This window comes from Haematobia irritans, chromosome 4 (assembly GCF_050003625.1).
Source record: "Haematobia irritans isolate KBUSLIRL chromosome 4, ASM5000362v1, whole genome shotgun sequence".
In the NCBI taxonomy this organism is placed as follows: domain Eukaryota; kingdom Metazoa; phylum Arthropoda; class Insecta; order Diptera; family Muscidae; genus Haematobia; species Haematobia irritans.
The window spans coordinates 100,736,806-100,755,644 of record NC_134400.1 but is presented as its reverse complement, the minus strand read 5'-3'; the positions used below and the strand labels follow the sequence as shown (position 1 = coordinate 100,755,644).

Sequence of the window (18,839 nt, the reverse complement as noted above, 5' to 3'; positions counted from 1 at the left end):
TAGATTTGCACAAAATTCGCAACATTATGTGCATCTGGAATGAGTTTTTTGTTTCAAGTAATCCGTCTTTCCTAGTTCCAGTGAAATGGTTGAATAAGTTTCGAAGCTAAACACATAAATCATTTCATTTTTTAACAGACATTCATCACAAAAGTTCCGAAATTTAGTATTTACGTGATTATATTTCGCATGCCATCCCACTGTTAATATACTCGTAGGAGTTATATACCATAGCAAACTGAAACAATCAAAACAAGTATATACGGCCGTAAGTTCGGCCAGGCCGAAGCTTATGTACCCTCCATCATGGATTGCGTAGAAACTTCTTCTAAACACTGCCACCCACAATCGAATTACTTAAGTTGCGGTAACGCTTGCCGATGGCAAGGTATCTTAAAACCTCCTAACACCATCTTCTAAATTGTATGTAAGTCCATACGTGGTATATATTAAATCAAAAAAGATCGATCCAATACGTATATAATTCAGTTTGACAAAGTAGACATAAATTTTTGACAAAATTTTCTACAGAAATAAAATTTTAACAAAATTTTCTATAGAAATAAAATTTTCACAAAATTTTCTATAGAAATAAAAATTTTCACAAAATTTTCTATAGAAAGAAAATTTTGACAAAAATGTCTACAGAAATAAAATTTTAACAAAATTTTCTATAGAAATAAACTTTTGACAAAATTTTCTATAGAAATAAAATCTTGGTAGATTATTTTTGGCTCGAATGGCAACTATGATTATGAACCGAATAAAATTTGAACAAAATTTTCTATAGAAATAAAATTTTGACGATGATGAACATTTCATTATGAACCGAATAAAATTTTGACAAAATTTTCTATAGAAATAAAATTTTGACAAAATTTGCTATAGAAATAAAATTTTGGTAGATTATTTTTGGCTCTAGTGGCAACCATGATTATGAACCGATATGGACCAATTTTTGTGTGATTGGACCAATTTTGGTATGATTGTTAGCGACCATATACTAACACCACGTTCCTAATTTGAACCGGATCGGATGAATTTTGCTCCTCCAAGGGGCTCCGGAGGTCAAATCTAGAGAACGTTTTATATGGGGAACGTTTTATATAATTATGGACCGATGTGGACCAATTTTTGCATGATTGTTAGAGACTATATACCAACACCATGTACCAAATTTCAGCCGGATCGGATGAAATATGCTTCTCTTAGAGACTCCACAAGCCAAATCTGGGGATAGGTTTATATGGGGGCTATATATAATTAAGGACCGATATGGACCAATTTTTGCATGGTTGTTAGAGACCATATACCAACACCATGTACCAAATTTCAGCCGGATCGGATGAAATATGCTTCTCTTAGAGGCTCCACAAACCAAATCTGGGGATCGGTTTATATGGGGGCTATATATAATTATGGACCGATGTGGACCAATTTTTTCATGGTTGTTAGAGACCATATACCAACACCATGTACCAAATTTCAGCCGGATCGGATGAAATATGCTTCTGTTAGAGGCTCCACAAGCCAAATCTGAGGGTCCCTTTATATGGGGGCTATACGTAAAAGTGGACCGATATGGCCCATTTTCAATACCATCCGACCTACATCGATAACAACTACTTGTGCTAAGTTTCAAGTCGATAGCTTGTTTCGTACGGAAGTTAGCGTGATTTCAACAGACGGACGGACGGACATGCTTAGATCGACTCAGAATTTCACCACGACCCAGAATATATATACTTTATGGGGTCTTAGCGCAATATTTCGATGTGTTACAAACGGAATGACAAAGTTAATATACCCCCATCCTATGATGGAGGGTATAAAAAGGTTAATGTTAGAGAAATATGTCCGGTAACAGTTACACCTTTCTTCGACAATGGACATGTACACGCAAAAAAATAATTCTTGCCTCCCAAACGAAATTTTAGACAAACAAAGTTCGTTTCTCATTTGCTTTTCGCTGTAAGGAAGTGTATTTGGAAGAAAAGTATATTCTTTTTGTGATAAACGTTTATTCTTTTCCAGGATGTAAAAACAATTTCATAAAGACAAAAAACATTGTTTTCTTGCCAATTGCATTTTCCCTCACATCTTTCTCACATCCACGAGGTTTTTTAGTATTTAACATCTTTTCCTGTAATACCAACAATGTAGAAGAAATTATACGATTTTATAAATTTTTAAAATTTTTTTACCTTTCGCCTGGACGGAGAATCGAACCGCGGACCATGCACTTTGTAAGCCAACACACTAACCACTGAGCTATGTACCTGTTATGGTCATCAAAGATAAATATCCATATAAGTTATATTTATATAGCATAGCTTGCGGCGCCCACGAACCGAATAAACAAAGTTTATTTAACAGAAACAAACATTTAGTTTGGCACCGTGGAGCAGTGGTTGCTTTTTCACTTTTCAAAACTGAAACAACTATAAAATTCAAACACGGAAACAACAGACGAAAACAAGTATATACGGCCGTAAGTTCGGCCAGGCCGAATCTTATGTACCTTCCACCATGGATTGCGTAGAAACTTCTATTTATCTGAGGGCTATATATAACTATATACCGATATGGACCAAGTTAGGCATGGTTGTTAACGGCCATATACTAGCACAATGTACCAAATTTCAACTGACTCGAATGAAATTTGCTCCTCCAAGATGCTCCAAAACCAAATCTCGGGATCGGTTTATATGGGGGCTATATATGATTATGGACTGAAATGGACTACTTTTGGCATGGTTGTTAAATATCATATACTACCACCACGTACCAAATTTCAACCAGATCCGATGAATTTTGCTTCTCCAAAAGGCACCGGAGGTCAAATCTGGGGATCGGTTTATATGGGAGCTATATATACTTACGGACTGATATGAACCAATTCATACATGGTTCTTGGATACCATATACTAACATCACGTACCAAATTTCAACCGAATCGAATGAATTTTGCTCTTCCAAGGGGCTCCGGAGGTCAAATCTGGGGATCGGTTTATATGGGAGCTATATATAATTATAGACCGATGTGGACCAATTTTTGCATGGTTGTTAGAAACCATATACCAACACCATGTACCAAATTTCAGCCGCATCGGATGAAATTTGCTTCTCTTAGAGGTTCGGCAAGCCAAATTTGGGGGTCCGTTTATATGGGGGCTATACGTAAAAGTGGACCGATATGGCCCATTTGCAATACCTTCCGACCTACATCAATAACAACTACTTGTGCCAAGTTTCAAGTCGATAGCTTGTTTCGTTCGGGAGTTGGCGTGATTTCAACAGACGGACGGACGGACGGACATGCTCAGATCGACTCAGAATTTCACCACGACCCAGAATATATATACTTTATGGGGTCTTAGAGCAATATTTCGATGTGTTACAAACGGAATGACAAAGTTAATATACCCCATCCTATGGTGGAGGGTATAAAAACTGTTTTTCATATGTTTCGGCGTAAAAATTATATGTTTGTAACTCAATTTTTTAAAACAATATTTTTAAGTGCAAGCATGTAATGTTCAAAAACTAGTATAACATGTTTGGGACATATATGTTAACATGTTAGAACATATTATGTTTGGGACATTACATTTTCTTAAATATAATATCTCTGGTTACAAACATATATTAATTTAGAAATTTCTCATAAACATATGTATGTTTAGAAACGTCAGAGAGAAAGCGAGAGAATAGAGGAAATGGTAAAGATGGCGATGGAGATACATAACGAAAGACATGTATAGGCATGTAAAGCTGCAAGTTTAATTACAACAAAACTCCCAAGACATCACCAAAGTAGTGAAAATGTTCTTTTTGGATCGGGAATTGATGGAAAATTTGGCGCAGAAGCGATGAATTTAACATGAGCTTGTCATAGGACGGATGCCCATCATTTCAACAGCCGTTGCCCTGAATTTGCATCCCTTCTTAAGGTGCGATCCGAATCCAGTATTTTGGGTGTGAATTAAAAAGTTTTGTGATATTTTGACAAATAAATAGTATAGTATAAATAAATAGTAATGTTTTGTTTGTTTTGATTTCAACCCTGCGTTGACTAAACTACAAGTAGTAGCTTAAACAACAGAAGAAAATTATATTTTTGAACTGTATTTGAGCAATGCCCTTTTGACTGCAAGATGGTTAGATGAATGGACGTTTCGGAATTACCACATTCCTCATCAGCAGCCACTATTTGCAGCAAAAAAATTCGGGCCACTGACTAAACTCAAAGTAATTTACACTCGAACCTCCCGAAAAAAAAGTTTTCGGCTTTTTTACAACTTCGTATGATTTCAATGCATTCTAACGTTTGGCTGAAACGATTGACCTCAAATATTTTCAGAAACTCGCAATTTTTCTAGAATGGATTTGGTATTTTTTTTTCTACAAAATTTAAACAAGTATATACGGCCGTAAGTTCGGCCAGGCCGAATCTTATGTACCCTCCACCATGGATTGCGTAGAAACTTCTACGAAAGACTGTCATCCACAATCGAAATACTTGGGTTGTGGTATCTTAAAACTTCTTAACATCGTTTTCTAAATTGTGAGTTAGTCCATACGTGGTATATATTAGACAAAAAAATTATGTATAGTTAAGTCTACAAATAATTACGAATCGATATGGACTTTTTGCACGGTACGTAGAGAGCCAGAATTGAAATATGGAGGTCGCTTTTATGGGGGCTATATATAATTATGAACTTGATATGGACCAATTTTTGTGTGATTGGAAATCGATTTATCTGATGGATATATATAACTATAGACCGATATGGACCTAGTTAGGCATGGTTGTTAACGACCATATACTAGCACAATGTACCAAATTTCAACTCACTCGGATTAAATTTGTTCCTCCAAGAGGCTCCAAAACCAAATCTCGGGATCGGTTTATATGGGGATATATATGATTATGGACTGATATGGACCACTTTTAGCATGGTTGTTAAATATCATATACGATCACCACGTACCAAATTTCAAGCAGATCGGATGAATTTTGCTTCTCCAAAAGGCACCGGAGGTCAAATCTGGGGATCGGTTTATATGGGAGCTATATATAATTATGGGCTGATAGGAACCAATTCCTGCATGGTTGTTGGATACCATATACTAACATCTCGTACCAAATTTCAACCGAATGGGAAGAATTTTGCTCTTCCAAGGGGCTCTGGAGGACAAATCTGGGGATCGGTTTATATGGGGGCTATATATAATTATGGACCGATGTGGACCAATTATGACATGGTTGTTAGAGACCATATACTAACACCATGTACCAAATTTCAGCCTGATCGGATGAAATTTGCTTCTCTTAAAGGCCTCGCAAGCCAAATCGGGGTATCGGTTTATATGGGGGCTATATATAATTATGGACCGATGTGGACCAATTATGGCATGGTTGTTAGAGACCATATACTAACACCATGTACCAAATTTCAGCCGGATCGGATGAAATTTGCTTCTCTTAGAGGCCTCGCAAGCCAAATCGGGGGATCGGTTTATATGGGGCCTATATATAATTATAGACCGATGTGGACCAATTTTTGCATGGTTGTGAGAGACCATATAATAACACCATGTACTAAATTTCAGCCGGATCGGATCAAATTTGCTTCTCTTAGATGCCTCGCAAACCAAATTGGGGGATCGGTTTATATGGGGGTTATATATAATTATGAACCGATGTGGACCAATTTTTGCATGGTTGTTAGAGACCATATACTAACACCACGTACCAAATTTCAGCCGGATCGGATGAAATTTGCTTCTCTTAGAGGCCTCGAAAGCCAAATTTGGGGGTCCGTTTATATGGGGGCTATACGTAAAAGTGGACCGATGTGGACCAATTTCTGGATGGTTGTTAGAGACCATATACTTACACCACGTACCAAATTTCAGACGGATCGGATGAAATTTGCTTCTCTTAGAGGCCTCGAAAGCCAAATTTGGGGGTCCGTTTATATGGGGGCTATACGTAAAAGTGGACCGATATGGCCCATTTGCAATACCATCCGACCTACATCAATAACAACTACTTGTGCCAAGTTTCAAGTCGATAGCGTGTTTCGTTCGGAAGTTAGCGTGATTTCAAAAGACGGTCGGACGGACGGACATGCTCAGATCGACTCAGAATTTCACCACGACCCAGAATATATATACTTTATGGGGTCTTAGAGCAATATTTCGATGTGTTACAAACGGAATGACAAAGTTAATATACCCCCCATCCTATGGTGGAGGGTATAATAAGTTTTACCATTTTAATAATTCTCACCCTGTTTTTAACCTATTTCTAAAAAAACAACTTAAAATTACCGTATAAATTTGTCTTGCTTAGTTCTCTTGCTTTTGTGTCGTTAACATTGAAAATTTAATCAGCTGGCAAAAAACTTGGGGCATTAGGGGATTAAAATACCTCTAGATTTTCAATTTCAAGCAAATCGGCTAGAAAATATAGTCTCTAGACGCCCAAGAAGTAAAATCGGAAGATCGGTCTATATGGGGGCTATACCAAAACATGGACCGATACGGACCATTTTCGACGCACCTCTTTATGGTCCCAAAATACCTCCAGATTTCCAATTTCACACAGAAAAAAATTTAACGAAAAATTTTCCAATTAAAATCTTAATTGAGTTTTAAAAAATATTCAATTAAAAATTTAATTGAATCAACAAATTTTTTAATTGAAATAAAAATCAATCACACAAATTAATAGTATCAATTAATTTTTTAATTGGATCAATTAATTTTTTAATTGACTGTCAATTAATTTTTTAATTGATACTATCATTTCTGTGATTGAAGACGTTTCAATTAAAAAATTAATTGGATCAATTAATTTCGTGATTGAATCAGAAAAATATTTTTTGTGTGCAGGCAAATCGGAAAGTAACTACAGTTGCTAGAAGCCCAAGAAGCAAAATCGGGAGATCGGTCTATATGGGGGCTATACCAAAACATGGACCGATGGGCACCATCTTCGGCACACCTTTTTATGGTCTTCAAGTACCTCTAGATTTCCAATTTCAGGCAAATTGGATAACAACTACGGTTTTTATAAGCCGAAGACCCCAACTCGGAAAGTCGGTTTATATGGAGACTATATCAAAACTTGGACCGATATAGCCCATCTTGTAACTTGACCTACATGCAAACAAAAAATTAATCTGTGCCAAATTTCAAGACGATAGCCCCATTATTGAAGGCTGTAGCGTGATTACAACAGGCAGACAGACAGACGGACATGCTTATATCGTCTTAGAATTTCTCCCTGATCAAGAATATATATTCTTTATATAGTCGGAAATCGATATTTCGATGTGTTACACACGGAATGACAAACTTAACAGGTTGGCTGATAAGTCCCCGGTCTAACAAAGAAAATCACATTTTTTGTCAAAATTCGTTTTTATACCCTCCACCATAGGATGGGGGTATATAAACTTTGTAACACATCGAAATATTGATCTAAGACCCCATAAAGTATATATATTCTGGGTCTTGGTGAAATTCTGAGACGATCTGAGCATGTCCGTCCGTCCGTCTGTTGAAATCACGCTAACTTCCGAACGACATAAGCTATCGACTTGAAACTTGTCACAAGTGGTTGTTATTGATGTAGGTCGGATGGTATTGCAAATGGGCCATATCGGTCCACTTTTACGTATAGCCCCCATATAAACGGGCCCCCAAATTTGGCTTGCGAGGCCTCTATGAGAAGAAAATTTCATCCGATCCGGCTGAAATTTGGTACATGGTGTTAGTATATTGTCTCTAACAACCATGCAAAAATTGGTCTACATCGGTCCATAATTATATATAGCCCCCATATAAACCGATCACCCGATTTGGCTTGCGGAGCCTTTAAGAGAAACAAATTTCATCCGATCCGGCTGAAATTTGGTACATGATGTTAGTATATGGTCTCTAATGACTATGAAAAAATTGGTCCATATCGGTCCATAATTATATATAGCCCCCATGTAAACCGATCCCGAGATTTGGTTTTGGAGCCTCTTGGAGGAGCAAATTTCATCCGAGTCAGTTGAAATTTGGTACATTGTGCTAGTATTTGGCCGTTAATAACCATTCCTAACTAGGTCCATATCGGTCTATGCCAAAAGTGGTCCATATCAGTCCATAATCATTTATAGCCCCCTTATAAACCGATTCCGAGATTTGGTTTTGGAGCCTCATGGAGGAGCAAATTTCATCCGAGTGATTTGAAATTTGTGGATGACAGTCTTTCGTAGAGGTTTCTACGCAATCCATGGTGGAGGGTACATAAGATTCGGCCTGGTCGAACTTACGACCGTATATACTTGTTTTTTAATTGAAAAAGTTTTCAACTTCAATCAACTTTTTAATTGGGAATATTTTGGTGATTTTTTTTCTCTGTACACAAGACCTAAATTTAAAAGATAATTGCGTCTTTTTTCCATCCTTAATTCAATTTGACGTTTATTTGGAATCAACACAAAAATAATTTAAGTAAAGACAAAATATTTGAAACTAAGATTTTTTAGTGGACATACCAAGAATTCATGGTGTCTTATCTGCACAAGTTTTCAAAATGTCAAGATTTTGCTTCAGCTTATTTCTTTCCCATTCACAATATAATATTCTATGAAAAATTATCGATGTATTTTATCGACATTAAAAACTTAGATTTAGTTTTTACTACTTATTGAATTATCCAGCCCCAAAAACCACTTTCTTATCTTCCGGAAATAGAACCATGTACATGAAACTGTTGCCGATTACGAAAAAATAAAAACATTTTATTTTGGGGGTATGTGTGCAAACTTGAACAGTCGCAACTATTTGGTAAACACTAACGAACTATTTGTACACAGCAAATAAAATATCATATTGTACATAACATTTTCTCATTTATTGAACAAGTAAGAAGTACAGTTGATTCGTATTGAATAGCAATTATGTAACCTTCAAATCGAACTTAATTTTATTTTCTTCCGCACTACGCTGGTACTCGGTTTAAATAAGTTTGTGCATTTGTATGTAACACCAAGTAGTAGACTGCTCCTTCTGGGTGTTACAAACCCATCGTTTAATTAAATTCTGAGTTGATTAAGATATCCACGCCAAATTTTAGGACATTTTTGCCATTATACTGAAATCAATTGTTGAGCAAATGCATACTTCTGGACCCAACATGTTGCAAAGTTAGTGAGCAATTACACGGACGAAAAAGATCGTTCTTCATATGTTTCGGTGTAAAAATTATATGTTTGGAACTCAAATTTTTAGCACCAATCTAGCAAAATCCAGTCGCAGTCGACCATTTTTTGCCAGTCGACGCCGCCGCCGAATATGTCGACTTATCTCAACTTAGATTTAGCCGCCAATTAAACAACAATAACAGGTTGGCTGATAAGTCCCCGGTCTAACAAAGAAAAACACATTTTATTATTTTGTCAAAATTCGTTTTTATTATTCAACATAATTCCCTTCAAGAGCGATACAACGATTATAACGACCTTCCAATTTTTTGATACCATTTTGCTAGTTCTCCTTCGGTTTTGCCTCAAAATAGGCCTCAGTTTCGGCGATCACCTCTTCATTGCAGCCAAATTTTTTCCCTGCGAGCATCCTTTTGAGGTCCGAAAACAAGAAAAATTCGCTGGGGGCCAGATCTGGTGGGTGGGGAAGCAATTCGAAGCTCAATTCATGAATTTTTGCCATCGTTCTCAATGACTTGTGGCACGGTGCGTTGTCTTGGTGGAACAACACTTTTTATACCCTCCACCATAAGATGGGGGTATATTAACTTCGTCATTCCGTTTGTAACACATCGAAATATTGCTCTAAGACCCCATAAAGTATATATATTCTGGGTCGTGGTGAAATTCTTCCGAACGAAACAAGCTATCGACTTGAAACTTGGCACAAGTAGTTTTTATTGATGTAGGTCGGACGGTATTGCAAATGGGCCATATCGGTCCACTTTTACGTATAGCCCCCATATAAACGGACCCCCAAATTTGTCTTTCGGGGCCTCTAAGAGAAGCAAACTTCATCCGATCCGGCTGAAATTTGGTACATTGTGTTAGTATATGGTCTTCAACAACCATGCAAAAATTTGTCCACATCGGTCCATAATTATATATAGCCCCATATAAACCGATCCCCAGATTTGGCTTGCGGAGCCTCTAAGAGAAGAAAATTTCATCCGATCCGGCTGAAATTTGGTACATGGTGTTGGTATATGGTCTCTAACAACCATGCAAAAATTGGTCCACATCGGTCCATAATTATATATAGCCCAATTTATAAACCGATCCCCAGATTTGGATTTCGGAACCTCTAAGAGAAGCAAATTTCATCCGATTTGGTACATGGTGTTGGTATATGGTCTTTAAAAACCATGCAAAAATTGGTCCACATCGGTCCATAATTATATATAGCCCCATTTATAAACCGATCCCCAGATTTGGCTTGCGGAGCCTCTAAGAGAAGCAAATTTCATCCGATCCGGCTGAAATTTGGTACATCATATTAGTATATTGTCTTTAACAACCATGCAAAAATTAGTCCACATCGGTGCATAATTATATATAGCCCCCATATAAACCGTTCCCCAGATTTGGCTTGCGGAGCCTCTAAGAGAAGCAAATTTCATCCGATCCTGCTGAAATTTGGTACATGGTGTTAGTATATGGCCTCAAACACCCATGCACAAATTGTTCGAAATCGGTCCATAATTATATATAGCCCCATATAAACTGATCCCCAGATTTGACCTCCGGTACCTTTTGGAGAAGCAAAATTCATCCGATCTGATTGAAATTTGGTACGCGGTTTTACTATATGATATTTAACAACCATGCCAAAAGTGGTCCATATCAGTCCATAATCATATATAGCCCCCATATAAACCCGAGATTTGGTTTTGGAACCTCTTGGATGAGCAAATTTCATTCGAGTCAGTTGAAATTTGGTACATTGTGCTAGTATATGGCAGTTAACAACCATGTCTAGCTAGGTCCATTTCGGTCTATAGTTATATATAGCCCTCAGATAAATCGATCCCCAATCACACAAAAATTGGTACATATCAAGTTCATAATTGTATATAGCCCCCATATAAGCGTCAACCATATTTCAATTCTGGCTCCCTACGTACCGTGCAAAAGTCCATATCGATTCGTAATTATTTGTGGACTTACATACATTTTTGTCTAATATATACCACGTGTGGACTAACTCACAATTTAGAAAACTATTTAAAATACCACAACCCAAGTCTTTCGTAGAAGTTTCTACGCAATCCATGGTGGAGGGTACATAAGATTCGGCCTGGCCGAACTTACGGCCGTTTATACTTGTTTCTTCTTCATATGGGGCCGTTTTGCATCGATTTTGACCTTCAAACGCTCCAATAACGCCATATAATAGTCACTGTTGATGGCTTTTCCCTTCTCAAGATAATCGATAAAAATGATTCCATGTGCATCCCAAAAAACAGACGCCATTACTTTGCCAGCGGACTTTTGAGTCTTTCCACGCTTCGGAGACGGTTCACCGGTCGCCGTCCACTCAGCCCACTGTCGATTGGACTCAGGAGTGTAGTGATGGAGCCATGTTTCATCCATTGTCACATATCGACGGAAAACTCGGGTGTATTACGAGTTAACAGCTGGAAACACCGCTCAGAATCATCAACACGTTGTTGTTTTTGGTCAAATGTGAGCTCGCGCGGCACCCATTTTGCACAGAGCTTCCGCATATCCAAATATTGATGAATGATATGACCAACACGTTCCTTTGATTACTTTAAGGCCTCTACTATCTCGATCAACTTCATTTTACGGTCATTCAAAATCATTTTGTTTGATGTTTTCGTCGGTAACCACCTCTTTCGGGCGTCCACTGCGTTCACCGTCCTCCGTGCTCATTTCACCACGCTTGAATTTTGTATACCAATCAATTATTATTGATTTCCCTGGGGCAGAGTCCGGAAACTCATTATCAAGCCAAGTTTTTGCTTCCACCGTATTTTTCCCCTTCAGAAAACAGTATTTTATCAAAACACGAAATTCCTTTTTCCAATTTTTTTTTACAATAACAAAAGTTGCTTCACAAAAGACGCTCTATCTCACAAACTAATTGACTTACAGACGTCAAATTTTGACACGAATCATTTGAAGGTTGGTACTATATAAAAATAATATGCATTTAATACTAGCAACGCCATCTATGTGTCAGACCGGGGACTTATCAGCCAACCTGTTATAGATTTAAATCAGAAAAATGTATTAATAATTGTCGCATTTTTGCACAAAATTTTGAACCTTTCACCCACAATCAATCAGTTTCAAGCTGCTTTATAGTTTTGCAGCCGCCACCGGAGACAAAAATTTAGTATCAGCTGCCGCCGGCAAAAATGGGTCGGCCACGTTCTCTGATCCAGAGATAACTTTTCTCCTCTCATCGACAACTTTCGGCAGGGATAATTGATTTTTTGTTTGGAATTTTTGTGTTGTGTTTTTACAGTGTATACTACCGTACCAAATTTCAACCATATCGGATGAAATTTACTACTCCCGGAGTTTAACGAGGTCAAATCAGGGAATCGGTTTACATAGGGTCTACATATATATATATATAATTATGGTCCCATATGAACCATTTTTTTCTCGGTTATTGAAGGACATATACGAGGGCAGTTCGGAAACTTCTTAGCCTAGCACAAAAAGCGCGGTATAGACAGAAAAAAGTTAAGTGTTTTGGAAACTTCCATCTCTGTTATGAACACATGTTAAATTTTGTTTCGATCTCGCAACTCCTTCATATAGAAACAGGTGTTCAAAAAAGATGCATCCGCAATTTTCTTACATTGGAAAAATTAGAAATTAAATATTTACATAAAAAAGGTTTATCGGGACAAGAAATTCATAATGATATGGTGAATGTGTTAGGTGAAAGTGCTCCTTCATATGCAATAGTAACAAATTGGGTTGCTGAATTTAAACGTGGTCGTACATGCATTGAAGATGAACCACGTAGTGGACGTCCAAAAACAGCAACAACAGAAATTGTAGCCAAAGTGCGAATAAAAGTGCATGAAATTGTTAATATCATGGGCATCTCAAATGATCGAGTCCATTTAATTTTGCATGAAGAACTACAGTTAAAAAAGCTTTCTGCAAGATGGGTACCACATTTGTTAACAGTCGATCAAAAGCGCATAAGAATGAAAATTTCTCAAGTTTTTTGTTTGGATCGTTTTAAGCGAAATAAAATGGATTTTAAGCGTCGTTTCATAACTGTTGATAAGAAATGGATCCACCGCTATACTCCAGAGACAAAAGAACAATCCAAACAATGGGCGGAAGCTGGAGGAAGTGCCCCAAAGAAGGCAAAAACAATTCAATCGGCTGATGAGGTTATGGCAACGGTTTTTTGGGACTTCAAAGGTTTTTTATTGATTGACTATCTGCAAAAGGGCAAAACAATAAATTCAGTGTACTATTGCAACCTTTTGGTTTAGTCTTGTGTCGTTCCGGAACGAACTAGTTCCAATGAACGGTTCACTAAAAGGAACGATTGTCACTAATTCCATCTCTTTCATCTTCATCGTTCCTTTTGTCATTTAGTTTTATGTTCAACTTACGCTCCATAGTTCCGCGGATCGCAATTTGATTTTTTGACTTTTGCTTGAGCTATATGAAAATTTATTCATTTTGGCGCGTATGTATATTAAATCATTGATTAGTATGCTGCTATTCAATAGAATCATTAGTTCCATTTCAGGCTCTTCACAATACACAAAAAAAAAATCTTAATTTCTTGCAATGACTTTAGTTACTTCTTTAAAATTTCCATTCATTATTTTTTCTTCCTATATTTCCATAAACTATTTTGAGTAATTTTAGTCAATTTTTAATATTTTTTTGTATCTCTCATTTGACCACGAATTTCGTTGCACAAAGTAAACAATGTCATCTCTGTCTTTAGTAGATGACAGTGATGACAAATATAACAAGTATATACAGCACTAAGTTCGGCCGCGCCGAATCTTAAATATCCACCACCATGAACCAAATATTAGGGTTTCCTTTGAAATTTCAGGAGGGCTTGAGGACTTGAGGACACTTCCCGAAGATAAATTTAAAGATTTCACCTATGAGGACTATATCAGATTCTGGATTTATAAGAACCATTTTTGTTTGAGTTTTAGAGGAATCATTAACATCTCTTGTAAGTGTGCAAGAAAATTATAAAATAACGTCTTGATTTGAAATCTTAAATCTGTAGAAGTAAAATCTGGAAATTTTACATTGAGTATCAAGCAATTTTCATGATCAGTTCGCCTTCTACACCCTCAAGAAGTGAAGTCGGTCTATATGGAGGCATTACCAAATGGACCGATAAAAACTTAATCCGATACACGTTTTTGTGAGCCTAAAATACCAGAATATTTACAATTTCAGGCAAATCAGATAAGTACTTCGGATTCTAGAAGCCCAAGAAGTAAAATCGGGAGATCGGTCTATATGGGGGCTATACCAAAACATGGACCGATACTCACCATTTTTGGGACACCTCTTTATGGTCATAAAATACCTCTAGATTTCAAATTTCAGGCAAATTGGATAAAAACTACGATTTCTATAAGCCCAAGACCCCAAATCGGCAGGTCGTTTTAAATGGGGACCATTCCCAAACATGAACTGATACTCACAATTGTTGGCACACGTATTTGTGGTCCTACAATACCTCTAGATTTCCAATTTCAGGTAAATTGAATAAAAACTGCGGTTTCTATAAGCCCAAGAAGTAAAATCGGGAGATCAGTCTATATGGGGGCTATACCAAAACATGGACCGATACTCACCATTTTTGGCACACCTCTTTATGGTCATAAAATACCTGTATATTTCAAATTTCAGGCAAATTGGATAAAAACTACGATTTCTATAAGCCCAAGACCCCAAATCGGGAGGTCGGGTTATACGGGGACCATTCCCAAACATGGACTGATACTCACAATTTTTGGCACACGTGTTTGTGGTCCTGTAATACTTCTAGATTTCCAATTTCAGGTAAATTGAATAAAAACTGCGGTTTCTATAAGCCCAAGAAGTAAAATCGGGAGATCGGTCTATATGGGGGCTATACCAAAACATGGACCGATACTCACCATTTTTGGCACACCTCTTTATGGTCATAAAATACCTCTAGATTTCAAATTTTAGGCATATTGGATAAAAACTACGATTTCTATAAGCCTAAGACCCCAAATCGGGAGGTCGGTTTATATGGGGACTATATCAAAACCTGGACCGATATAGCCCATCTTCGAACTTGACCTGCCTGCAGACAAAAGACGAGTTTGTGCAAAATTTCAGCACGATTGCTTCATTATTGAAGACTGTAGCGTGATTACAACAGACAGACAGACAGACGGACATCGTTATATCGTCTTAGAATTTCTCCCTGATCAAGAATATATACTTTATATAGTCGGAAATCGATATTTCGATGTGTTACAAAACGGAATGACAAACTTTTTATACCCCCGTCACCATTCTATGGTAGTGGGTATATAAAGCTGGAACGAAAAGGAACGATGGAACGATTTGAAGGAACTAGTTCCTTTGTACAAAAGGAACGACGAGTCCGAATCACTATGGTGAACGATTTTGCCCAAGACTATTTTGGATCAATGAAATGTACAAATTCGAGAAAAACGTCCTGGCTTACAACACAAAAATAATAATTTTTCATCAAGACAACGCACCAGCGCACAAGAGTGTTTTAACAATTGCTAAAATCAACGAATTAAAGTACGAGTTGCTTGGCCACCTACCTTATTCTCCTGATTTAGCTCCCAGTGACTTTTACTTGCTCCCAAATCTAAATACATTCTTTGCTGGCAGCGTTTTACCTGAAATGAAGATGCAATTACAGTTGTAAACCACTATTTTGAAGACCTTGAGGAAAACTATTTTAATCAAGGGATAGAATTGCTAGAAAAGCGTTGGGCTAAGTGTATTGAAGTTTCAGGAGTTTATATTGAAAAATAAAAATATTTGTCATTCCGTTTGTAACACATCGAAATATTGCTCTAAGACCCCATAAAGTATATATATTCTGGGTCGTGGTGAAATTCTGAGTCGATCTAAGCATGTCCGTCCGTCTGTCCGTCCGTCCGTCTGTCCGGCTGTCCGGCTGTCCGTCCGTCTGTGGAAATCACGCTAACTTCCGTACGAAACAAGCTATCGACTTGAAACTTGGCACAAGTAGTTGTTATTGATGTAGGTCGGATGGTATTGAAAATGGGCCATATCGGACCACGTTTACGTATAGCCCCCATATAAAGGGACCCTCAGATTTGGCTTGTGGAGCCTCTAACAGAAGCATATTTCATCCGATCCGGCTGAAATTTGGTACATGGTGTTGGTATATGGTCTCTAACAACCATGCAAAAATTGGTCCATATCGGTCCATAATTATATATAGCCCCCATATAAACCGATCCCCAGATTTGACCTCCGGAGCCTCTTGGAGGGGCAAAATTCATCCGATCCGATTGAAATTTGGTACCTGATGTTAGTATATGGTCTCTAACAACCATGCAAAAATTGGTCCATATCGGTCCATAATTATATATAGCCCCCATATAAACCGATCCCCAGATTTGACCTCCGGAGCCTCTTGGAGGGGCAAAATTCATCCGATCCGGTTGAAATTTGGTACCTGATGTTAGTATACGGCCTCTAACAATCATGCAAAAATTGGTCCATATCGGTCCATAATTATATATAGCTCCCATATAAACCGATCCCCAAATTTGACCACCGGAGCTTTTTGGAGGAGCAAAATTCATCCGATCCGGTTGAAATTTAGTACGTGGTCTTAGTATACGGTTTTTAACAACCATGCAAAAATTGGTCCATATCGGTCCATAATTATATATAGCCCCCATATAAACCGATCCCCAGATTTGACCTCCGGAGCCTCTTGGAGGGGCAAAATTCATCCGATCCGTTTGAAATTTGGTACCCGATGTTAGTTTACGGCCTCTAATAACCATGCAAAAATTGGTCCATATCGGTCCATAATTATATATAGCCCCCATATAAACCGATCCCCAGATTTGACCTCCGGAGCCTCTTGGAAGAGCAAATTTCTTCCTATCCAGTTTAAATTTGGTACATGGTGTTAGTATATGGTCTCTAACAACCATGCAAAAATTGGTCCATATCGGTCCATAATTATATATAGTTCCCATATAAACCGTCCCCAGATTTGACGTCCGGAACCTCTTGGAGGAGCAAAAGTCATCCGATGCGGTTGAAATTTGGTACATTTTGTCAATATATGGCCTCTAACAGCCATGTAAAAATTGGTCCATATCGGTCTTTAGTTATATATAGCCGATGACTTATTACACAAAAATTGGTCCATATCGCCAAAAATAATCTACCAAAACTTTATTTCCATAGAAAATTTTGTCAAATTTTATTACTATAGAAAGTTTTGTCAAAATTTCATTTCTATAGAAAGTTTTGTCAAAAGTTTATTTCTATACAAATGTTTCCAAAATTTTATTTCCATAGAAAATTTTGTCAAAATTTTATTTCTATAGAAAATTTTGTAATCTACCAAAACTTTATTTCCATAGAAAATTTTGTCAAATTTTATTACTATAGAAAGTTTTGTTAAAATTTCATTTCTATAGAAAGTTTTGTCAAAAGTTTATTTCTATAGAAATGTTTGTCAAAATTTTATTTCTATAGAAAATTTTGTAAAAAATTTATTTCTGTAGAAAATTTTGTCAACATTTTATTTCTATACAAAATTTTGTCAAAATTTCATTTCTATACAAAATTTTGTCAACATTTTATTTCTATAGAAATTTTTGTCAAAATTGTATTGCTATAGAAAATTTTGTCAACATTTTACTTCCATAGAAAATTTTGTCAACATTTTATTACTATAGAAAATTTTGTCAAGTTTTTATTTCTATAGAAAATTTTGTCAAATTTTTATTTCTATAGAAAATTTTGTCAAAATTTTATTTCTATAGAAAATTTTGTCAAGGTTTCATTTCTATAGAAAATTTTGTCAAAATTTTATTTCTATAGAAAATTTTGTCAAACTAGATTATATACGTATTTAATCGGCCTTTTTATACCCTCCACCATAGGATGGGGGTATATTAACTTTGTCATTCCGTTTGTAACACATCGAAATATTGCTCTAAGACTCATAAAGTATATATATTCTGGGTCGTAGTGAAATTCTGAGTCGATCTGAGCATGTCCGTCCGTCCGTCCGTCCGTCCGTCCGTCCGTCTGTTGAAATCACGCTAACTTCCGAACGAAACAAGCTATCGACTTGAAACTTGGCACAAATAGTTGTTATTGATGTAGGTCGGATGGTATTGCAAATGGGCCATATCGGTCCACTTTTACGTATAGCCCCCATATAAACGGACCCCGAAATTTGGCTTGCGAACCTCTAAGAGAAGCAAATTTCATCCGATCCGGCTGAAATTTGGTACATGGTGTTAGTATATGGTCTCTAACAACCATGCAAAAATTGGTCCATATCGGTTCACTTTTACGTATAGCCCCCATATAAACGGACCCCCAAATTTGGCTTGCGATTGCTCTAAAAGAAGCAAATTTCATCCGATCCGGCTTAAATTTGGTACATGGTGTTAGTATACGGTCTCTAATAATCATGCAAAATTTGGTCCATATCGGTCAATAATTATATATAGCCCCCATATAAACGGACCCCCAAATTTGGCTTGCGATTGCTATAAGAGAAGC

The 18,839-nt window shown here is 37.0% G+C and overlaps 1 protein-coding gene across 6 annotated transcripts in view; it reads left to right on the top strand.

Annotated features, from left to right (window-relative positions):
• The window catches only part of LOC142236666 (uncharacterized), a 325,873-nt gene that overhangs the window by 94,564 nt on the left and 212,470 nt on the right, over positions 1–18,839 (top strand). The gene's annotated exons all lie outside the window — the stretch shown is intronic.